Genomic DNA, 25,259 nt, shown 5'->3' with positions numbered 1-25,259 from the left:
ATCCCTTCCCTCTTGCATCTCCCTCCCTCCCACCCTCCCTATCCCACCCCTCCAGGCTGTCACAAAGCACCGATCTGATCTCCCTGTGCTATGCGGCTGCTTCCCACTATCTATCTAACTTACGTTTGGTAGTGTATATATGTCCATGCCTCTCTTTCGCTTTGTCACAGCTTACCCTTCCCCCTCCTCATATCCTCAAGTCCATTCTCAAGTAGGTCTGTGTCTTTATTCCTGTTTTACCCCTAGGTTCTTCATGACATTTTTTTTCTTAAATTCCTTATATATGTGTTAGCATACGGTATTTGTCTTTCTCTTTCTGACTTACTTCACTCTGTATGACAGACTCTAGGTCTATCCACCTCATTACAAATAGCTCAGTTTCGTTTCTTTTTATGGCTGAGTAATATTCCATTGTATATATGTGCCACATCTTCTTTATCCATTCATCCGATGATGGACACTTAGGTTGTTTCCATCTCCGGGCTATTGTGAATAGAGCTGCAATAAACATTTTGGTACATGTCTCTTTTTGAATTATTGTTTTCTCAGGGTATATGCCTAGTAGTGGGATTGCTGGGTCATATGGTAGTTCTATTTGTAGTTTTTTAAGGAACCTCCATACTGTTCTCCATAGTGGCTGTACCAATTCACATTCCCACCAACAGTGCAACTTAATAAAATAATATGGGAAATTCCCATTACTAATCCTAACCATGTACAACAGAGGTCTGTACAGTAACATAGCAAAAATAAGTTCCTGTAATTTTACTTAGTCATTGCCTGTTTTAGAATAAGGAGCAGTGAGAGACATTTATAAATAATGATACCGCAGATCACTTTTGTTAAATGCCCTTTAATATTTGCATATTTGGATCTGGCTTGTGTTATCTATTTTACAATCTTGTCTTCTTTCTTTGCACTTTAGTGTAACAACTCTGTGATTTCTTATCTTCTTCCTCAGACACTCAGGTGCATCAGAATTTCCTGTGACTGTGGCAGTAGAGAGTCCTTCCTCCACAGAAATCGAAGAGGTCGACGTTTCCTCAGAACGTGTTCAGGAGGAGCCAGAGAAAATCCGTTTGAAACAAGAAGCATTGCAGGTACAAAGTTATCACTTTAAAGCTATAGAGAAGATTATTTTTCAAATGGAAGCCTGACTGCAACACTGCACAGCTTGTGTGAGGGTTCTGTTTTCTCCTCCCATCTGCGTTGTATCCCCTTGAATCGTTCCTTAAACTTAGACCAAGGTGTCTGGTGGACATTTGAACTCTAAGAAATAAAAATCAAAATTGTCGTTAGTAATATATTTTCCTTTCCTTAGAACCTTAGTATATTAGATTTAGGGAGAAGCTTAGTGATCATAAGATAAAGAAATTGAGTTCTGAATGAGTAGAGTCAGCTGATTCAGTGCTCTTGTTTAAAGATGAGAAAATTGACAGTTCTAGTTGACCTCTCTTTTTATAAGAGGAAAATATGGCCTCATTTTAAATAAAAGTAAAGTTGAAAAACGTTTCGATGTTGATATTCTCCTTTCCTAAAATCAAAAATATCAAGAAGCTACATTCTATTACCAAATAAACCTGACCTCTAATGTCATTCCATACTTTTGTTTGTATGGACAGAAAAGAAAAATTGATTTTCATAAGAAATTTTTGCACCTCAAAAATAATATATTTATTTTATTTCAACTTCAATGCAGAGCTGAACACTTCTAGTAAATAAAGCAACACCATTTGGGGGGACCTTGTCTTTGTGCTACAAAGTCCATGTTTAATTTAAAAAAATTATTTAAATTTAATTATTTAAATTTAAAAATTATTTAATGTGATTTTCTTTTCATATGAAACATGAAACTTGACAGGTTTCAGAACTAATTATCCCATTATTGTAGGACTATGGGAATTACTCTTTGATTTTCAAAAGAGAAAGTTAGATTTTTTTTTTTTTTTTTTTTTTTTTATTTTTTTGTGCAGTACGCGGGCCTCTCATTGTTGTGGCCTCTCCCGTTGCGGAGCACAGGCTCTGGACGCACAGGCTCAGCAGCCATGGCTCATGGGCCCAGCCGCTCGACCGCATGTGGGATCCTCCCGGACTGGGGCATGAACCCGTGTCCCCTGCATCGGCAGGCAGACTCTCAACCACTGTGCCACCAGGGAAGCCCGATTTTTATTTTTTTAATGAAAATTAATGATAATATAGAGAAATTTTAAGAAAAGAACTTAGAAAATTATGAGTTAGAGCAGGAGAAATCTTTAGTTCATGTAGAGTTACCCCCTTTCGTTTTATAAATGAGCACCTACAATTTGTAGCACGTAAGTGGTTTTTTAGTAAATAGCAGAGTACGACAAGACCCTAGAGCATGTAACCCGCATTCCTTGTCATTTTAGATGTGGTGTATTCATTTCCTTCACGAGTAGACCAGGAGATTGTATTTCTAAAAGCAGTGATAGACACTGGGGAAGACCAAGAAGTTTAAACACTGGGACCACAGAATAGCAGATTCAGAATGCATGAGAACCCTTTTAGCTCTTCTCCATTTTGACAAGACACAAAAATGATGGTATCAAAGTGTTTAAGTATATAAGCCCACAATAATCAAGAGATTTCAACATAGTTTGGGAAGACGGAAGACAGGTGGAAGAGTGTGAAACCGAAGCAGTAGAACAGAGGAAAAGCATCACCTAGAATATGCACAGGGACCACGTGCAACTGAGGAGGATTCTGACCCCACCTGCAGAAGTAGCTCCGTGCTTTGATGCGCATGTATGAGAGAGGGTGGGGTTAGTTAAAAGTGTGACTGAAATAGGGGAGCTCATTGAAGGGTTGTGTTTGGAGGAGTGGACACCCAGCCCCGCTCTCACCCTCCTGAAATGAGATGATTTCATTTTGAAAACAGTGAAACTGGCGAGATCTAGGGCAGCTAGTGTGAGTTTTTACACCCGAGAAAATTGTGTTTGGGGGGGATCCTGTTACAGTTACTCCCCGCTTCTTCCTGCATAAGAAGCCAATCAATCGTTGACTTCAGGGAGCTTTCTGCACTCATTCTTTTTTTTTTTTTTTTTTGCTGTACGGGGACTTCTCACTGCTGTGGCCTCTCCCGTCGCGGAGCACAGGCTCCGGATGCGCAGGCTCAGCGGCCATGGCGCATGGACCCAGCCGCTCCGCGGCATGTGGGATCCTCCCAGACCGGGGAACAAACCCGTGTCCCCTGCATCGGCAGGCGGACTCTCAACCACTGCGCCACCAGGGAAGCTCTCTGCACTCATTCTTAAATAGAAAATAACTGTCATTTACCTGATAGCTGAGTAAAGCTTACAACATCAGAGAGGGGGAAAAAGAGTGAAAACATATCCTAGTAGGACCAGGGACAATTTAGGGAACAAAATAAATTAAGGAAAAACCTTAATTAATATCCTGAGAGAGGTTTAAACACACCTAGAAACTATAAAATAAGACTAGGGAGTTAATTAAAAAGAGAATGGTCAGAAATCAAGAGAGGTATTCTGGAAATGAAAATATGGTTGCTGAAATAAATTCAGTAGGAATTTAAAAAATTTCTCAGTGTATAAAAAAGAAAGACACAATGGAAAATGTGATAGAAATATGTTAGAGAGGCTGCATCTGGGAGATCCCACATGTTACTATTAGAAACTCTAGACCCAGAAAAAAACTGGAGGGAAGCTATCAAAGGGCAGCAAAATTCCCCACAGCTGAAAGTAGACATCAGGCCTCAGACTGAAAATAGTTATACAAGACGAGCAAGAATAGCCTCATACCTAGGCACCCTTCCTTGTGAAACTTTAAAATACTGAAAAAATAAATTAAAATAGAATAAAATACTGAGAGGATACATCCATTCCAGAGAGAAAAATACTGGCTACCTAAAAAGAAAATTTAAAATCTGACTTTATCATACTTGTCATGAGCACCATGGATCCTGGAAGGCATTAGAAAGATACCTCCAAAGTTTTTCAGGCACATACTTTTCACCCTAGGGGTTTGTATCCAGCCAAACTATCAGTCATAAGTGGAGGCTGAAGAAGATATTTTGTACAGAAAGAAATTTGAAAAATTGACCTCCTGTGCTACACCTTAAGCTATTTATAGAAATAATCCAGCAAAATGAGGCAATAAACCAAGAAGGAAGGTAATAGGGGATTCAGTGCAGATTGCAGCTAGTCTAGAGTGGAGAGGCTTCTATTGATTGTGTGATTGAGAGCATAGAAACACCTTGAGGCATATTGTACTTACTAGGTATTAGGCACTGTTGGAAGGGAGGAGGGAGAGGAAGAGGAGAAGGAACTTGAACTCCAGAGGAGAAAAGGCTATACGGACATAAACATAAAGCCAACTAAACTATGGTTGATTTTTAACCTAGTATTGGTGAGGAAAGGAAGAATCCACTTCAACGTGACACTATAGATGTCCCCCTTTTCAGTGACACACAGGGGTAATGACCACGTATCTAATTTGTTGTCCAAACCAGAACTTGTCCAAACTCCTTACACTTCAATAGTGTAAGGAGGCACTCTAATGCTGTAACATCAGGACAACAGGTATAAACTGGAACAGCCCAAGGCGGCTTGGGGTATGTGGTCACCCTGCACAAGGGCAGTGACACTGGCACAGTATGGAACGAGGTGTAGTCTATACACAGAGACACAGTACATCTGCAGTGGGCAATATTAATTTCATTGTAATAATGGCAATACTGTCTTGGTTTGCAGCTTTTATTGTCAACGTGCATGTAATCACAAATAACTAAAGTAAACTATACTTAGTATGTATTAGTATTAACTTGGTATGTACTGAAATGTATTGTATACTGGTATGTACTTAGTATATATTAGGCTCTAAGTGTTTTTGCATATATTAACTCATTTAATCCTCTGAATTGCCTTATGAGGTTGGTGCTAATATCATTCCCACTTTTGAGAACAGGAAGCTAAGTCAGGGAAGGAACTTGCCCAGGCTGTACCTAATTTAAGGTTGGATCGAGCCTTTAAGTTCAGGCTCTCCGCCTGTTCTCTTAAACCTTACTCCCTACTGACTCTCAAATAACAGAAGACTTAACTGCACATAGAACAGAATATAAATTTCAACTTTGACAACGTAAAAGCTAGGTTTGGAAGGTAGACAGGAGGTAGAAAAAAGGGAAGATGGTATGAATGTCCTCATTTTACAAAGTGTGACGTTGAGAGAGTTTCTAGTTGATCAACAATGTAGGTTTTTAAGTATATGACTACAAGTCAAAGAGATCATGAGCAGTGGAATAACTCATGATGACATAACTTTACTGAGCAGTGTGGACATAGGAAAGAGTGTAAAGGAACTAAACCCTTACTTATTAGTAAGTTAGAAAGTGAACAGATAACGCCTCCAATTTAGTGAGAAAATAGTCATGTAAGAGTATTACTTGGAAATGGAGAAGAATTCAAAATAACAATAGTTGGACTTCCCTGGTGGCGCAGTGGTTAAGAAACTGCCTGCCAAGGCAGGGGACATGGGTTCGAGTCCTGGTCCGGAAAGATCCCTCATGCCGCGGAGCAGCGAAGCCCATGCTCCACAGCTACGGACCCGGCGCTCTAGAGCCTGCGAACCACAACTACTGAGCGCACGTGCCACAAGTACTGAAGCCCGTGCGCCTAGATCCTGTGCTCCCTAACAAGAGAAGCAACCTCAATGAAGAGTAGCCCTCGCTCACCGCAACTAGAGAAAGCCTGAACGCAACAACGAAGACTCAACACAGCCACAAATAAATAAATAATAAAATAATAAAAATAATAATAAAAAATAACAATAGTTGATGTAAACCTCATAAAAAAGGAAATCCAAACAGCCAGTAAACAGAGAAAAGCGTACGACTTCGTTAAGTAATAAGAGACAAGTGAGTCAAAACCAAGGAAACTACATGCCAATGAGATGGACAAATACATACAATCTGGTAGTATCAGGTATTGTAGACCTCGAGTACTATGGGAATCTTCTACCCTGTTTATACTGGAGTGTAAATCGACACAACTACTTTGGAAAGCATTTAGCCCTCTCCATCAACTGAAGGTATATAAATAGCCTGTGAGCCAGCAGCCCTCAACCCCGCCCTGTGTAAATGCACCAGAATAACCGGTACAGCAGGATTCCTGTCCATGATTTGCATTAGCACAAACTGAAAACAAACGAAATGTCCATTAAGAGTCAAAAATTAAAGATGATACAAATAGATGGAGAGATATACCATGTTCTTGGATTGGAAGAATCAACACTGTGGAAATGACTCTACTACCCAAAGCTATCTACAGATTCAGTGCAATCCCTATCAAACTACCACTGGCATTTTTCACAGAACTAGAACAAAAAATTTCACAATTTGTATGGAAACACAAAAGACCCCGAATAGCCGAATCAATCTTGAGAACGAAAAATGGAGCTGGAGGAATCAGGCTCCCTGACTTCAGACTATACTACAGAGCTACAGTAATCAAGACAGTATTGTACTGGCACAAAAACAGAAAGATAGGTCAGTGGAACAGAATAGAAAGCCCAGAGATAAACCAACATACATATGGTCACCTTTTCTTTGATAAAGGGGGCAGGAATGTACAGTGGAGAAAGGACAGTCTCTTCAATAAGTGGTGCTGGGAAAACTGGACAGGTACATGCATGTAAAAGTATGAGATTCGATCACTCCCTAACACCATACACAAAAATAAGCTCAAAATGGATTAAAGACCTAAATGTAAGGCCAGACACTATCAAACTCTTAGAGGAAAACATAGGCAGAACACTCTATGACATAAATCACAGCAAGATCCTTTTGGACCCACCTCCTACAGAAATGGAAATCAAAACAAAAATGAACACATGGGACCTAATGAAACTTCAAAGCTTTTGCACAGTAAAGGAAACCATAAATAAGACCAAAAGACAACCCTCAGAATGGGAGAAAATATTTGCAAATGAAGCAACTGACAGAGGATTAATCTACAAAATTTACAAGCAGCTCATGGAGCTCAATACCAAAAAAACAAACAACCCAATCCAAAAATGGGCAGAAGACCTAAATAGACATTTCTCCACAGAAGATATACAGACTTCCAACAAACACATGAAAGAATGCTCCACATCTTTAATCATTAGAGAAATGCAAATCAAAACTACAATGAGATATCATCTGACACCAGTCAGAATGGCCATCATCAAAAAATCTAGAAACAATAAATGCTGGAGAGGGTGTGGAGAAAAGGGAACACTCTTGCACTGCTGGTGGGAATGTGAATTGGTACAGCCACTATGGAGAGCAGTATGGAGGTTCCTTAAAAAACTACAAATAGAACTACCATATGACCCAGCAATCCCACTATTGGGCATATACCATAAACCATAATTCAAAAACCATAAATTCAAAAAGAGTCATGTACCTAAATGTTCATTGCAGCTCTATTTACAATAGCCCGGAGATGGAAACAACCTAAGTTTCCATCATCGGATGAATGGATAAAGAAGATGTGACACATATATACAATGGAATATTACTCAGCCATAAAGAGAAACGAAATTGAATTTGTAGTGAGGCGGATGGACCTAGAGTCTGTCATGCAGAGTGAAGTAAGTCAGAAAGACAAATACCGTATGCTAACAGATATATATGGAATCTAAGAAAAAAAATGTCATGAAGAACCTAGGGGTAAGACAGGAATAAAGACACAGACCTACTAGAGAATGGACTTGAGGATATGGGGAGGGGGAAGGGTAAGCTGTGACAAGGTGAGAGAGTGGCATGGACATATATACATTACCAAACGTAAAATAGATAGCTAGTGGGAAGCAGCCGCATAGCACAGGGAGATCAGCTCGGTGCTTTGGGACCACCTAGAGGGGTGGGATAGGGAGGGTGGGAGGGAGGGAGACACAAGAGGGAAGAGATATTGGAACATATGTAGATGTATAACTGATTCACTTTGTTATAAAGCAGAAACTAACACCAAATTGTAAAGCAATTATACTCCAATAAAGATGTAAAAATAAAAAGTGTAGGCTGTTTTTATTATTGGATGCAAGCTAGTGATGCTGTAAAAGCTTTCAGCAAGTATGTGTTTCTTTCTTATATAAAGAACTGCCATTAAGGCTGCCTTAATATTTTTTAGATTACATTTACCTATAGATTACTTACAGGTTCAAATCTACAGTGGAAATAACTTTTTTTTTTTTTTTACTAGTTTTGGAATGATGTTTTTAAACCAGTTCCTTAGAAGACTCCTATGTGACCCACACTAGTAAAATATACCTTCAGGTGCCTCCTCTGTTTGTAGGGAACAGCAGTGTAAAATATGTAAACAAATGAGTGTCCTTGTTTTCTAAAATTTAGTCTGTTGATCATGTTGTATTATTGCTCTTCCCCAAATTCTCTCTCTCCATCAGGTAACATTCCTTATTATTAGGAAGAGGAAGTTCCTTAACATGTTATTTCGACAGCATAATTTACCCAGATGATGGTCATTATGATGATGCTTCATTTGTTTTTGATTTATTTTACTTTTTTTGATGATGCTTTAGATTCATTTAGAGTCCACCATTCAGAGAGGAAGAATAGCTGGCCTACATTATTTCTCATACTTATTAAAACTTGCTGCATTCCCATTTGTGAGTTTGTTGAACGACTGGGTAGCATACCTCTTTATAAAGCTAAAATGGAGAGTAATAAATGAAAACACTCCCTAGCTATACTATTGATTTAATTGTTTATTAAAATAACCTCATATTGGACTTGTATTTTCCTCTTAGAAAATTGGCAAAGTGCTAATATATTTAGTTTAACTGGACCAAGAACATGTCTTATTTAACTTTGATTCCCCAGCACAAACTCATTTATTAAGAATAAATGCTTGGGACTTCCCTGGTGGTGCTGTGGTTAAGAATCCACCTGCCAGTGCAGGGACACGGGTTTGAGCCCTGGTCTGGAAAGATCCCACATGCCGCAAAGCTGCTAAGCCTGGGCGCCACACTACTGAGCATGCGCTCTAGAGCCCGTGAGTCACAATTGCTGAAGCTCACACACCTTAGAGCCCGTGCACCGCAACTACTGAGCCCATGTGCTGCAACTACTGAAGCCCACATGCATAGAGCCCCTGCTCTGCAATGAGAAGCGACCACAATGAGAAGCCTGCACAGTGCAACGAAGAGTAGCCCCCACTCGCCACCAGTAGAGAAAGCCCATGCGCAACAATGAAGACCCAACGCAGCCAATAAATAAATAAAATAAAATAAAATGGAATAAACAGTCGAGAATATTGGACTTTATTTAAAAAAAAGAGTAAAGGGCTGTTGAATCGAATTAATCAGCCAAACGGTAGACAAATGAAGGTTGTGGTTAATAAGATGGGCCAGACTGCAATAGTATTCTTGTTGAGAAGCTTGCTTTAATCACCTTCTTATTTTCCAGCCTTATATAATCATGTATTAATGTGATAGAATATTTCTCATATTGAGAAAATAATAGTTTTGTATTACGCTGAATCTGCCTGGGAATAAAATAGACACCTTATCAAATTCAGTGGAGGTGTCATGAGAATTGATACCTAAGGGTTGTTGTGGGAACACATTTAAATTTTAAAAATATACAAGATTTTTGATATTGTCTCATGCCCACTATATTGTTTGGGAATAATGCAGTTTCAATTTATAGAATTGCATCATGTATTTTAGGGCTGGAGAGAAACTTGATAAGCCCTGCATTGAACCTAAAGAGGAATGCATTGCCATAAGGTGCTCATTCAAAAATCAAATAATGGGGCCTCCCTGGTGGCGCAGTGGTTGAGAGTCCGCCTGCCGATGCAGGGGATGTGGGTTCGTGCCCCGGTCCGGGAGGATCCCATATGCTGCGGAGCGGCTGGGCCCGTGAGCCATGGCCGCTGAGCCTGCGCATCCGGAGCCTGTGCTCCGCAACAGGAGAGGCCACAACAGTGAGAGGCCCGCATACTGCAAAAAAAAAAAAAAAAAAAAAAAAAAAATCAAATAATGATGTGAATAATGTTGATCATCTCTGCTGGAGGAAAAACATGCTACACATTAAACACATTACTTATTATATATTTATTTAACAATCTTGGACTTTATTAATACAATGTTTTGTAGTATGTATGCCTTATTTCTTTTCTTATAGTTAAATGTCTGAATTCTGAGAAATTTTAGCATGCTTTGGTGAGAGGAACAGTCATCTTATTTTCAAAAAGATGCAGGCACTGACTGTTTTTGACTAAAAGGTGTATTACTGACCAAAATTCAGCCATCTAGTCTGGAAAATAAATGAAGAATTCTGCTGCTGGTGAGATGAATACATAGGTAGAGGGAGGTGAAGAATATAAACTACTTAGCAGCCTTAAAGTTTCTCTTGACTTTGATATAAGTGCTGGAGAAACATCAATGTTATCATTCCCAGAGACCATTCATTTAGAAATGTAAATTAGAACAGATGGAAAAATACAGTGTTGGGAGTTACCTATCAGGAAACAAAATGGATGTGTGTGATATCTACCCACTGTCATGGTGAGGGGCCTGCATTACACTTAACTGTCTAAAGCTTACTCTGCTGAAACCTTCACAGCAAAGGTTCCCGTTCCTCATAATGACCTCTAAGTGAAAGTGAATGAGGTTTAGCTACCAGGTATGTGCTTCTGGAACAACACACGAAGGGCCCTATTTTTTTTTTTTACTTTATTTTTATATTATTTTATTTTTTGGCTGCGTTGGGACTTTGTTGCTGCATGCGGGCTTTCTCTAGTTGCGGCAAGTGGGGGCTATTCTTCATTGTGGTGCATGGGCTTTTCATTTCGCTGGCTTCTCTTGTTGCGGAGCATGGGCTCTAGGTGCACAGGCTTCAGTAGTTGTGGCTTGCGGGCTCTAGAGCACAGGCTCAGTAGTGTGGCACATGGGCTTAGTTGCTCCGCGGCATGTGGGATCTTCCCAGACCAAGGATCAAACCCATGTCCCCTGCATTGGCAGATGGATTCTTAACTGCTGCGCCACCAGAGAAGCCCACAGTGGGACCTTTTAACGTTGTTTCCAAAGCTATTTTCTTTGGAATACTGTTCTGTGAGATTTGGTAGAAAAAGAATCCCATGATCAGAATGTTTGGGAAACACTGAATATTTTAGCCCCACGTTATACATTCAAAATGTATATTTTTTACATCAGACCTAAAAATCCTAGAATAAACAAAAACTGAAAAAACAAACCAAAAAATCCTGCTAATTCGATTAATACAAGTTTTCCACTGACCACTTGTGAATGTTTTTGAGGCACTGGCTGATACTGAACACAGTCTTGGGAAGGCTGATCTAAGGAATTAAAATTCTGTAAATTATGAGGAAAACACTTATAGGTGAGAAGAGATGCATATGGTAGCAGGCTTCAGTATTCTGTATTTCCATTCGGGAAATTGTTCTTATTTGATCCCTTCCACCCTTGATCCTTTTTCCTTTCAGTGGACTCTATAGTAGGGATAAAGGGGAAAATGTCATTTACTACCCTAGAAGAGCTATTTACTCTAGTGTAAATACAGTGGAGGCTGGTAAAAGTGTGTTGATAATAAGACATATTAGCTTAGGTTCTCTTGGTAGCAAATAACAAAAACTAAATCAAAGTTGGATATGTGAAACCCAAGGGCAGAAATACAGCCAGGCTCAGGAAAGGTCTAGGAAGCAGCTATATCATTTCCAGTAATGTGATCGCCGAACTGCTTTTCAACAAAGGGCGTCTTCCTAATGAACTTCAAAATGAGCTCTGCTGCTTGTTGGAGTTAAAATATATACATATATATATATATATATATATATATATATATATATATATATGTTTATACATACATATATGTATACACACACACACACAAGCATGCATATATACATATGATACAAAGAAAGAAAACATATATAAGTGGATGTTTTGTTATTACAACATGCATGCCAGGCATTGGTGACCATGGGAGGTCACCTCCGTGTTTCTGAGCAAGACAGCCTAACACTCATTTTTCCATTATCACTGTTGCCCAGAGTGAACTTGTCAAAGAGATACTCCACCATTCAGACTTCCCAACCCCTCCACCCCCCATCTTGCTACTCATACTTAACCATTAGTATTTGCATAATTAATGCACATAAACATTTCAGGTGAAACTGAAGACACCCTTTATTTTAATCCCTGCCCAATCCCATTCCCTTCACTTGTTCCCCAGAGGCAACTGCAATCATGATTTTCAGGCTATGGTTCTATACTTTCACTATGCACATGCACCCACATTCACCAGGTACCCCTACCTCACCCCACCCCACCCCAGTCTACCCCCATATACCTACATTATTTATAAGGGGAAGACTGATTTTGTGTTTTCCAGGGCCCCATGGAACACCTTCTCCCTCCCACTGTGGAGATCCTGAGCTGCATCTGGTTGGGGTATGGCTGTGTTCAGAAACTCCTGGATACCTGTTTTAAAACTTAAAAAATGAGAGATTTGCCCACACGAATCAACCAGAGACCTTAATTTATTTATGAACCAATAACTTTATTGGAAGAAACGGAAAAACTGGAAGAAAAAAACTTAAGTGATAAAGTCCAGGAAAAGAGAGTCCTGCCCTTGTTGCCAAAAAAAAAAACAAAACCAAAACTTAAAGTGAACTTCTTCTGCAAGGGCACTCTTGCCGTCTGCATGGCAGGCATGGTGACCAGGGCTCTGGTCACCCCGTGGCTCTGGGGAAGTCCAGTCCAGGCTCAGTTCTTCTTGTCGCTGTCGCCCAGGGTGAGCTTGTCAAAGAGTTACCCTGCCAGCTCGACGTCTGGGGCCCCCATCATGCTCAGGGTGGTGACATGACCCTCCAGCTGTCTGATGAGCGCCACCTACTGGCTGAGGTAGTGAGTTGCCAGGAAGTGGAGCAGGTGGGGGTCGCACTTGTCGGTGGCCAGCTGGTGCAGTGGAGCAGGCTCCGGGTCACTAGCTTCTCCAGGAACAAGGCGCACTTCATGGCCTTGAGGCCGCTCTTGCACTCGTCACTGACTGGCTTCCTGATGTCTTGGAAGTTGAGGCGGCCCCCCCGCTCTGGTTCTGCAGGCGCTTCAGGCCCTGGGCCCACGGTGGCGCAGGAAGAACCGGCTGAAGTGCTTCAAGGCCACGTCGTCGCGGTGGAGGTAAAAGGCCACGGCCAGGCACACGAAAGAGGCCTGGAGCTGCAGGGTGAAATGGCTGTTGACGGCGGCCTCGCAGTCGGCGTGGTAGCTCTGGCGCACCTGCGAGGGCGGCGCGGGCAGCGTGGTGGGTGTGAAGGCCAAGGTGAAGGCGAAGCCGCGGGGCCTGCGGTACCTGTCTCGGAGTCCCTTTCACGTGATTTAGCAATTTCCTTCGTCTTGGGTAAGTGCAGACTTCTCTTTTGTTTGTCAGAAAACAAAAGGCTTAGGTGTATTCTTAGAGAAAGAGCTTAACTGTGTGGATGTATTTATCCCCTCCAGCCTCATTTGTCCTTTCACTGCCACTCAGCAAGCATTTTTTTTAACCCCTCAATGATGTTGTATGGAATGAGCCGCAGTGGTAGGAAATACCATTGATCTCAAATTATCTTTCATTCATTCATTCAGTAAATATTTATTGATTACTTAATATGGCCCAGGCCCTGGTATGGGATTTGGGCATATATTAGTAACAAAGAGAGACAAAGTCTGTTCCCATGAGGTTTGTATTCTAGTGGAGAAGCAGACCAAAACAAAACAAAACAAAAAACTACTGTTTTTCTCCCTTTCTTGTCTCCAGTAAATACGTATAAGATATTACACATGTATATGATATTAAAAAGTCAATATTTTCTTAGAAGTTAAGGATGTTATAGTGGAAGACATAAGACCAATCTAGGTATTTATAATTAATTAATTCAACAGCCATTTCTAGACAGTATTCCAAATATGTGTCAGTGTTTGACTCTGGAGATACACAGAAGAATCAGACATGGTCTCTGTTCTCAAGGTATAAGAAAGAGTGATGGACTGTTTTAAGTGCTCTCAATGGTTTTAAAGTTTTTGGATAAAATAGCTGTTTTCACTTACAGTTTTATTACCATGACTTTGACTAATGTACTTTTTTGGGGGGTCCCTTTATTTCTCTTTGAAAGCTCATGCTGTGCTATAATTATTGTTCATGAAGGAAGCAAAGGATCAAATATCAACTGTCACTTTGTACACTTATCTGAGCAATTTTAGAGGCATTTAATTGTTGAGTCTGTAAAGAAATAGAATAATAACAATGTCTATTTGATAAGTTGATGTTAATGATAGGATCATACATTAGAGATGGAAAAGAACTACATGATCAGTTTCTCAGTGAGATAAAATTGTATTCTATGTTTGCTTAACACCAGTGTTTAGTCTTAATATAATTGCAATCTTTCAAAAATTTCCTTGAAATAGTCCATTGTAGACTTCACTGGAAGAATCTATTTAAATAGAAGAAATCTTGATTTTGTAGAACATTTTCTCCTTATGTCCCAAGATCATTTAATAATTAATTTATCTGGACAACTTTACTCTTCAAATATTAAAATAATACTATTGAATGGTTCTATGTCTACTAAGGGGTGATAATGGTGTTTCTCAGATTTTTTATCCCTCATCATTACTCCCTAGGTTAGAAGATAATGTTAAAATACATGTTATAACTAAGAGAAACCTAAGGTTTAAAATCTAACTTTTTAAAGGGAAATCAATAAACTAGCATGAACTGGAACCTCAAATTTCCATGAAGGAAATATACATATATCTAAACAAAAACATTGCATCCAGTTTTTCTTTAATGAGGAATGTAAAGCTAAATACAAACACAGAATGAAAAAACTTCAGAGCAGATGATGTTTTTAGAAAAAATTTAAATTTTATTTTTTAAATGTATTTATTTTATTTTTAAATTTTTGGCTGCATTGGGTCTTTGTTGGATGTGGGCTTTCTCTAGTTGCAACGAGTGGGGGCTACTCTTTGTTGCAGTGCATGGGCGTCTCATTGCGATGGCCTCTCTTGTTACGGAGCACGGGCTCTAGGTGCTTGGGCTTCAGTAGTTGTGGCATGCCGGCTCAGTAGTTGTGGCACATGGGCTTAGTTGCTCCGTGTCATGTGGGATCTTCCCGGACCAGGGCTCGAACGGATGTTCCCTGCATTGGCAGGTGGTTTCTTAAGCACTGTGCCACCAGGGAAGCCCCCGAAATTAAAAAAATTTGATAATCAAATTTTATAGTTTATAACTTGGTCTGTGCTAAGATAATGTCTTTTAAAATATCAATATAGGACTATAAGATGAAGGTTTCTTTGAAATGTTTGTGGTCAGTGTTGGTATTATGTTAGGATTCTCCAGAAAAACAGAACCAATAGAAGATATATTTGTATATTATATAAAATAAGGAATTAGCTCACGTGATTATGGAGGCTGACAAGTCTCAAAATCTGCAGTTGCTGTACTTGAGACCAGGAGAGTCCATGGTGTAGGTCCAGTCCAAAGGCCAGGAGGCTCAAGACCCAGGAAATTCAAGTTGAAGGCAGGAAAAAACAATGTCTCTGCCCCAAGGCAGTCAGGCAAGAGGAGTTCCTGCTTACTCAGAGGAAGGTCAGCATTTTTATTTTATTCAGGCCTTCAAATGATTGTATGAGGCTCATCGACTTTAAGGAAAGCAATCTGCTTTACTTAGTCTACTATTTCAAATGTTAACCTCATGGAAAAACACCCTTTCAGGCACAAACGATAATATTTGACTAAATATCTGGGTACCCCCTTTGAAGTTGACATATAAAAATTAGCTATCACAGTATTATTCATGAGAAATGCAGAGTCAACAAATAAAAATTCTCATGCTATAATCTGCAAAAACTGTTTTGAGTTTCAGTTCCCTTCATTAATTTACAAATGTTACAGAACTAATAGTTACACAACTGATATTAGACAATAAGTTCTGACTCCGTGTCAATGATTAGCTCTCATTCATTCATTCGGCATATTTCTATTGAGCACCTATTATATGACAGGTATTTTATAGGTACTAACATAAAAACTTGTTCTATAAGCTCCTGATATTTGTATTTCTTTTGTAGCTAAGTGCTAGTAAATGTTACATATAATTCCTTCTTTGAAAATTAATAGATGAAGTAGGATCAATGGTATAATCTTAAGGAAGTAGACCATAAGTAGCAGCAGTTGGTGGCTTATCTCACTCTCTGTGTTTTGTGTGTGTGTGTGTGTGTGTGTACATATGTATAAATCAATCATTTAATGAGAGGTAGTGAAAAGTGATACATCAATATTGTATATCTCTGGGCTGTTCACACTGCATTACCTCACTATTACAGATACTGGATTAGATTTGATTATTATTACCCATATTTTACAGATAAAGAAATTGTGAATTAAAGTATGTAACATGATCAAACACAGAGCTTATAAATAGCAGAGAGTGACACTCTGAATTGGATTCCTCTCTAGGTAGTTTGGGAAGTTTGGCTGGACCATGAGCTCCATTAGAACAAAGACTGTTCAACTTGTGATGCTAAATTTCACATAGTAGGGGCTCAAAAATATGAATTAAAATATTGAGTGGCCTATGAAAAGCTTTAGTCTCATTATTTCTCCAAATTAAAAAAATGAGTGGGGGCTTCCCTGGTGGCGCAGTTGTTGAGAGTCTGCCTGCCGATGCAGGGGACATGGGTTCGTGCCCCCGTCCGGGAAGATCCCACATGCCGCGGAGTGGCTGGGCCCGTGAGCCATGGCCGCTGAGCCTGTGCGTCCGGAGCCTGTGCTCCACAACGGGAGAGGCCACAACAGTGAGAGGCCCACATACAGAAAAAAAAAAAAAAAAAAAAAAAAATGAGTGGGAGTAGATGTTGAATATATATTTAAACTCTATTTCCTTTAGAAGGAAAAAAAAATCAAAGACACCCAATGGTGATAAATTACTATTATAATTTTACTTTAATATGCATAAACATAAAACCAGGCATAGAAATTGGTATGCTTTTATAACTGTAAACCAGACAATTTGTAAATATATGCAACTACAACTATAAAACTATCAAAATTAAGAAGTTCCAATTATGCACCCGATTATGCTTTTTGTCTTAAACACAGTCCCTTGTCACTGAGAACACACTAGTTGACGAGATGCAGGTTCCCTTTCGAGTGCGCCGTGTCTGTGTCCCGACATCCGTGAAAGATCTCAGTGCTCTACCGCCCTTCTGTACTGAAGACATGACATACTTTAGCTCATATGATGATTCATAATGTACTTTTGCTTTCAGGTAGTGGAAATCATCATTCAAATAGTGTCTGTCCATGTTCTTTTTTATTAGTTTGTGAAAAGTAATTCTGATGCAGTTTGTTGATTTCATGAAATACCATTAAAAGCCTCAGTAACTTCAATAACTGAAGAGGCTGTTCAAACTGGGAATTGAGGGGGAAGAGAACTACGGACAGAATTTTAAGGGATAACACTCTTCCCTTTGAGTTTCATTCTATTAAACTATTTTTCACCTCCCAGTCATCACTTTAAAAGGAAATTTTAGTGTTTGCAGCTGGTAAAATGTGACTATAAGGGTGGACATGCGACAGTTGTCCTTTTTACACTAGAACATGCCAGCCTAGCAGCCGTCACACTCAGTGTGATTCAAAACACACACGCAGGCATGGACAGTGAGTTTGTGCTGCTGCACTGAGCTATAGACAGATCCAGATAATTCTGAAAATGCTTCCAGTCATTTTTCATTTGGATGTAAACACAAGAACAGATCCATGGAATTCACCAATACAGGTAGAGAACACTGAGTTAGAATGGCATGGACACACCATATATCTAGTCAATAACTATCTAGGACCTAATATATTCCAGCTTTGTGCTAAATGCTGAATGATTGCAACAGGCGTTGACTTTAATCTCATGGGCCCTAGAGTCGGTTTCAGTTCACTATGTTCACTGACAGAATGTATATGTGATGGATGTAAAATTAGATGCTAATGAGTTGATAATAGAATATGTATATATATATATTGAAATATTCATATATATTCAATAATTTTTTTTTTTTTTTTTTTTTTTTTTTTTTTGCCGTACGCGGGCCTCTCACTGTTGTGGCCTCTCCCGTTGCGGAGCACAGGCTCTGGATGCGCAGGCTCAGCGGCCATGGCTCACGGGCCCAGCCGCTCCGCGGCATATGGGATCCTCCCAGACCGGGGCACGAACCCGTATCCCCTGCATCGGCAGGCGGACTCTCAACCACTGCGCCACCAGGGAGGCCCTCAATAATATTTTGTTTGAAATCTTTACTACTATTGTCACAGATACAGAAATTGCTACAGACGTTCTCATACCTTTTCCTACATAGCAATTAGGTTTAGGGAAAATAATTTTGGTGGAATGGTGTTAGTCAACCTACAAATCCAGAATGTCTTGGTTGAAGGTGTAGATACTTTGTTTCACTAAAATCAAGTGTAAGTTTTTCCAAACAAGTTAGGAAAAAAATGCAAAATCCTTATAAAATGTTCCTTATGATTCCATACCTTACTATACTATTAACCCAATGTGTTAATAAGCTTGTATTTAATGTAATCATTATTCTTCATAATTTGACATGAGTAATGTGCTCTCACATTTTAATTTTCTAAATTTTTTTTTTTGTGTGGGACGCGGGCCTCTCACTGTTGTGGCCTCTCCCGCTGCGGAGCAGAGGCTCCGGATGCACAGGCCCAGCAGCCATGGCTCACGGGCCCAACCGCTCCGCAGCATGCGGGATCCTCCCGGACTGGGGCACGAACCCGTGTCCCCCGCAACGGCAGGCAGACTCTCAACCACTGCGCCACAAGAGAAGCCCTAATTTTCTAAACTTTATAACCATATTCTCAATGACTTATTTGCTGATTTCCTTTTTTATAAAAATATGATACCTCAACCAACCACTGTTAAACTCAGCAAAAAGCACAGTTTCCAAAGTAAATGTTTTGTAAAGTGTTTCCTGTGTATTACTCACATTTATTACTTTTCCTCTGACCTTTTTATATTTCAGTTCATACATGAAAAATAAACAATGTCCTTTTGACTTATTTTCTTGAAGTCTTTTGCCATTTTCCAAATATATCTGAGTAGTTAAGGTCAGTTAAACCTATTTAAAGTTTCATATTTCTAGGAAATATCTGATATTTAGTAACTTTCTGCCCAAATGATTTTAAATCTCATTTATTATAAAGTGAATTAAAAGATTGGCATACGTTCTTTAAATAGAAAGATTATCAACCTGCTTTTGCTAATGTAGATGGTGCTCTTAAGTTCTGATTTCATTCATGACAAACAACCCAGGATTAAAGGCTCATTAATAATCTGCCAAATACTGTCAGCTGTATGACTCAATGCTCCATTAGTAATGTAATCCCTTGATTTTCTTCTGCCAGAAAAGTGATTCTTTGAAACCATTGGCAGTAATATGAATTTATACATTATGTGTGTGTGTGTGTGTGTGTGTGTGTGTGTATCTCTTGGAAGAGAGACTGAACGCCAAGACAAAACCTTGCATTCCTTTACAAGACGTGCAATGCAGATCTATTGTGGAGTAACTGCTGGATCTGGGAAGGAAGGTGAGGCTAAAGGCAGCCCATTAGAAAGGGAAGAGGCTGTTGGAACTGGGAGTTGAGGGGAAGAGAACTACTGACAATTTTAAGGGATAACACTCTTGCCTTTGAGTGTCTGTGTGGTAGAGTCCATGGCCTAGAGTAGAAGGGGGAAGCTGTACTAGAGCAGCTTCTGGTGGCGGGAATATTATTTTCTTATACATGCAGCTATTGAAACATTGCTTAACATTCCTCAGATCTTAACTGTCAAGGACAAAAAACAGTAATGATAACTGGAAATGTCAGTTCCACATCCACAATAATCTATTTACAATTGCTTCCCTCTTTCACGAGTTCTCTATCAATTATCCACGCTTTTATCCCCCCCCAAATCATCACTTTTTCCTTAATCACATGTATTCCTCAGTTATGCTGTAGAGAACTGCAATTTTCCCTTCGTGGCCCTTCCCCCTTAATCCTTTTTTTTTTATTTTCCACATTAACAATCCCTAATTTTTAGAAAAAAGACAATAGTATATAAATGAATCAAGGTGCAGAATTCCTCAGATTATAAAAATCAATTCCTGGAGCGTTATTGATTGGTAACTATATTGATCACATCAATGTAAGTATTTTAATCAGTCTGTCTACAGAGATTACAGCTACAAGATAAAAAAACATAATCAGTTTATTCAGTTGTTACAAATGTAGGAGGGGGAAATGGAAATAGGTTTAACAAGATTTTATGCAGAACCAAGAGTCCACTTCCTTTTCTTTCCAGAGACACTATTCTATAAACCATGGTATTGCTTCTCCTAGCCAGACTATGAAGCATGTTTGTTTAGATTACATTTTGAATTATACCAGTTCCTTGGAGTAAATGTCTCTATGGGACACTTGGGTTTATAAAACTCTGTTTCATAGCTGGATGATGTAGAGCATCCCTCAGACTATCTTGTTGCAAAAGAATGCTGTTGGGTCAAATGAACAAGAGAAAACAGGTAATAATATAATATTAGAACTCTCTACAAAATAACATCTCAATTCACATTTTGCGCTACGTTCAGTGACATCTTAGAAAACCATTCTGTGTGTATGTATGTATGGAGTGCACAGATTCGTACGTACATATTGGGCTTTGATCACTAATGTTAATGTTCGCTAAAATTTGTACCTTAATGTGGATTGTAGTATGAATATATATGTAGTAAGTTATTATAAAGAGATATGGTTATTAATATAAAATAGTATTCTGTATTTTATAATTAGGGTTAGAGTGGTATAATTTAAAAATAATAATAATATTGAATATTTTTGCCTACCCTTCCAATATTGGACGTTAGTTAGGTAAAGTAGACATTAGTGGAAACATGCATCTTAGCTGATTGTGTATGTATATACTCTGTCAATTTTTAATTCTTTAAAAAATACAAATGTTGTATTAGAAGCCATGGAGTGTTAGAAGTCAGCGGTAGTGAAAAACTGAGGTTACTGATTATTTTGTGTTTTCATATCCACAATATGAAGTGATTTTGGAAGTTTTTTGCTAGCTACTAGAAAATAAGCTAAGATTTATGTTAGCTCTTTGAATGCATCTACCGAAGTTCCATCACTAGGAAAGTGAGGTCACCCTTCTTTGATTAAATCATCAAACATAACATAGTACCATTTACATATCCTCAAAGTTTTATTACAACACAATTAATAGCCAAGATTTTAGCTATTTACAAGGTCTTCTAACTATATACCAGATAGTTTGATGTGTACATGGCATGAACTACCTTATAAAATAGAGCTGCCTCTTTTTATTTTCTAAATATTATAATCTATCTATATTAGTGAACTGGAGCTGTGGATCAGATGATAAGCTATGCATAACTGTGTGCACTGAGTGATTGGAATGCCACTTGTTATCTTTTTTTTTTTCTTTTTGCGGTATGCGGGCCTCTCACTGTCGTGGCCTCTCCCGTTGCGGAGCACAGGCTCCGGACGCGCAGGCCCAGCGGCCATGGCTCACGGGCCCCGCCACTCCGCGGCATATGGGATCCTCCCAGATCAGGGCACGAACCCGTATCCCCTGCATCGGCAGGCGGACTCTCAACCACTGCGCCACCAGGGAGGCCCCCACTTGTTATCTTTTTTCTGGAAATGTCTATATAAGAAAATAAAAGGTACTTTATAGAAATATGAAAAACATAGCAGCCTGATACTGTTCATTCTTACCCTTTTTGGGAATTTGAATAAGTAATTTATTCTCCCTTAACCTCAAGTTCTCTATTTAAAAAAGTGACCTTGGACTAGATCCTGTTGCAGATACTGTGGTCAAATGATTTTATGCCCAGGGATTTCAGCCGTTGGCTGTGAATCAAAATCAGTTGAGGAAATTCTGATTCAGCAAGTTCGGGGTTGAACTCTGGCATATGTACAGTTGACCCTTGAACAACTTTGGGGTTAAGGGTGTGGACCCTCACACAGTCGAAAATTCAAGTATGACTTTACAATTGGCCTTCCGTATCTATGGTTGAACATCTTCATATTCAGTCAACCCCAGACTGAGTAGTACTGTAGATTAAGTGAACCCACCCGGTTCAAGTCCGTGTGGTTCAAGGATCAACTGTACTTTTAAGAAGTGCCACAAGTGATTCTGATACTCAGCCAGGATATGGAATATTGATTCTATGCTATTTGATGCAAAGAACAAAATGGGAATCTCTCAGTCTATATATTGATTATAACTTATCTAAATATCATACCTTACTAAGAAAAAATATCATTGGGTGTAGCAATGGTAAAATAGCTGCAGTGTATTTCATTATAAGAGAAGATGGTTACAGTGTTACTGGTAGAAAAATGATCAGAATAGTGTATTAGTTAGGGTTCTCCAGAGAAACAGACCTAATAGGATATTTATATTATATTGGATTGGATTGGATATATAATAGGTTATTGTATTTTATATAATAGGGTAAACTATCGTATTGCGGTTGACCCTTGGACAATATGGGTTTGAACTGTGTGGGTCCACTTATACACGGATGTTTTTCAGTAAATACTGCAGTGCTACACGATTCGTGGTTGGTTGAATCTGCGGACGCAGAACCGGATTATGCAGTTTTTAACTGCACTCTAAGCCCCATGTTGTCCAAGGATCAAATGTATATATGTGGGGAGGGGAGATTTCTTTTAAGGAATTGTCTATTGGCTTTGGTTTATGTGATTGTGGGGCTTGGCAAGTCAGAAATCTGCAGGGTAGGTCAGCAGGTTGGAAATTAAGGTAAACGTTCATGTTGCAGTCTTGAGTCCCAAAGCTAGAAACTCAGACAGAATTTTTCTATTGCAGTCTGGAGGCATAGTTCTTTATTCATGGGAGGACTTCAGTCTTCATTCTGAAGGCCTTCAACTGATTGGATGACGTCCAGCACACTATGGAGGAATCATCTGTTTTTCTCAAAGTCTACTGATTTACAAGTTAATCACATCTAAAATACACCTTGACAGCAGCTTCTAGACCAAAGAACCAGGCACCATAGACTAAGTTTACATGTAAAATTAACCATCCTAAATGGTAAACATGAGTGAGGGCTAGCTGATGCAGGCAGAAGAATGCCGAAGTGGGTTCATTCAGAGGGAATGTGATTGGGTATCAGAGGAGGGCTGGCATATGCTGTGTGGGTGGAGGAGGCAGCAAGGTTGTGGACTACTTGAATCTGTTGGGGCTCAAAACTGGTGCCCTGAGCCAGCATGAAGTCTACCACAGTAAATGTGGTAGGCAACTGAGGGTGGGCAGAGACACACAGGATGTCATACTTGAGACCAATTAGGCTTCATTTAACCAGTGAGTTTCATCACGTTGATTTTCATAGTTTATTCTCATTCCCTTGTTCATCTGTTCATTATAGAACACTCCAGTCAGAGCCTTTCAACTTGCTTGAGCATTTGTTTATTAGCTTAGTGGTGTTGGTTTTGTTTGTCAGTACAGCACTATTCATTTTTGGAGTAGTATCACTTCATACTAAGGCAGTTGTTGCCTATTGATTGAACAGGCCCGTTGTAATTTCTCTGCACTCCATAGCAATATCACTTTTCTTCAACCCAGGAAGGGTTGATTGAATAAGCAAGTTGCTTCCACTTTTAGTCTTTGAGCTGCCACTTGGATACTTACCATAGTTTGAATCCACTTGCCAAACTATCATGACCCTGTTATCCTGTGTGCCCACCAGTTATATACATATTATCTTTCCTTACTATCTTGCATATGCTGAATTTTGACTTTCTTCAAATTTGGTTACCTTGGATAATACCATTACTACTTTGGTTTTTAAAGCCTTTAAAAGTCTTTTGGGACTATAAAAGGCACAGGGCTCTAGAAATGGAATCCTCAGATTTTGGTGTGCATAAGATTCACCTATAGCTATATGAAATGCAGGTTCTTGGCTCCATTTCTAGAAAATTCTGATACAATTTATATGGAGAGAGGGGGTTTTGCAAATCTGCATTTTACAGGAGCTACAGTTTCTACTATGCTTAATAGCTATTCTGTGTTGATTCATCATAATGCAATGCAACTATGCACTTAAACAAAAACTAAACCTTTTTTTGAGAATATTAGATTCATCAAACAGTTGCAGAAATAGTACAGAGAGTTCTCATATACTCTTCACGCATCTTACTCTAATGTTACTATTTTACGTAGTACATATGTTAAAACTAAAAAGACAGCGGTGTATTACTTTTAGCTAAACTCCAGACTTCATTCAGATTTATCGATTTTTTTTTTACAATTATGTCTTTTTTCTGTTCTCGGACCTAATCAAGTATATCACATTGAATTTAGTTATCATCTCTCTTCTATGGTCTCTGACAGGTTCCCAGCCTTTCCTTGTTTCCCATGACCTTTATAATTTTGAGAAGTACTGGCCAGCCTTTTGTAGAATGGCCCTGAATTTGGCTTTGTTTGCTGTTTTTCTCATGATTAGACAGACCAGGGTTTTGGGGGTTTTGGGGAAGATTACCATAGAGGTGAAATGTCTTTCTCATCACCTTGTGTCAGTAATGACTTACTGGTGATGTTAACCTTGATCACTTGGTTAAGGTGAGGTCTGCCAGATTTCTTCACTGTGAAGTTACTATTGTTCCCTTTCCATAATCTATTTTTTGGAATCCAGCCAATACTCCGAAGAGGGAGTTTAAGCCCCATTTCCTGGAGGGAAGAGTATTTACATCTGTTATTTGAAATTCTTTGTAAGAAAGATGTGTACCTTTTTCCCCATTTATCTATGTATTCAGTTATTTCTATCAGTATGGACTCATGAATATTTATTTTATATTTCTCTATAACTTTAAAGTTTAATTAATTTTATGACTCAAATTGTTCCAGCTTAGGCCATCAGGTGCTCCTTCAGTTGGGTTCTTGTGTCCCTTTGATCTGCCTCTATCCTTTTGATTTTTGAGTGCTGCCTTACTTCCTGTCCCTACATAATGCTCCGGGCTCATCTTGTGTTTTCATTGCCCCAGGCCTAGAATTAGTCATTTCTCCAAGGATGTCTGGTTTTTGTTATTTTGGAGAACCATGTTTAGAAACTAAGGCCTGGATGCTAGATGTGTTTGTTGCTACTTGGTGTCATTGTTCCTAGTCTGTCCGCAGAATTATGGAATA

The 25,259-nt window shown here is 39.2% G+C and overlaps 2 pseudogenes; one reads left to right on the top strand and one right to left on the bottom strand.

Moving 5' to 3' along the window:
• Positions 1–25,259, top strand: part of LOC132494203 (centrosomal protein of 78 kDa-like) — a 138,377-nt pseudogene that overhangs the window by 6,963 nt on the left and 106,155 nt on the right.
• Positions 12,763–25,259, bottom strand: part of LOC132493220 (ferritin heavy chain-like) — a 37,457-nt pseudogene continuing 24,960 nt past the window's right edge.

The sequence above is a fragment of the Mesoplodon densirostris genome, chromosome 7 (assembly GCF_025265405.1).
Source record: "Mesoplodon densirostris isolate mMesDen1 chromosome 7, mMesDen1 primary haplotype, whole genome shotgun sequence".
Classification (NCBI taxonomy): Eukaryota; Metazoa; Chordata; class Mammalia; order Artiodactyla; family Ziphiidae; genus Mesoplodon; species Mesoplodon densirostris.
This window is presented reverse-complemented; position numbering and strand designations above follow the sequence as displayed.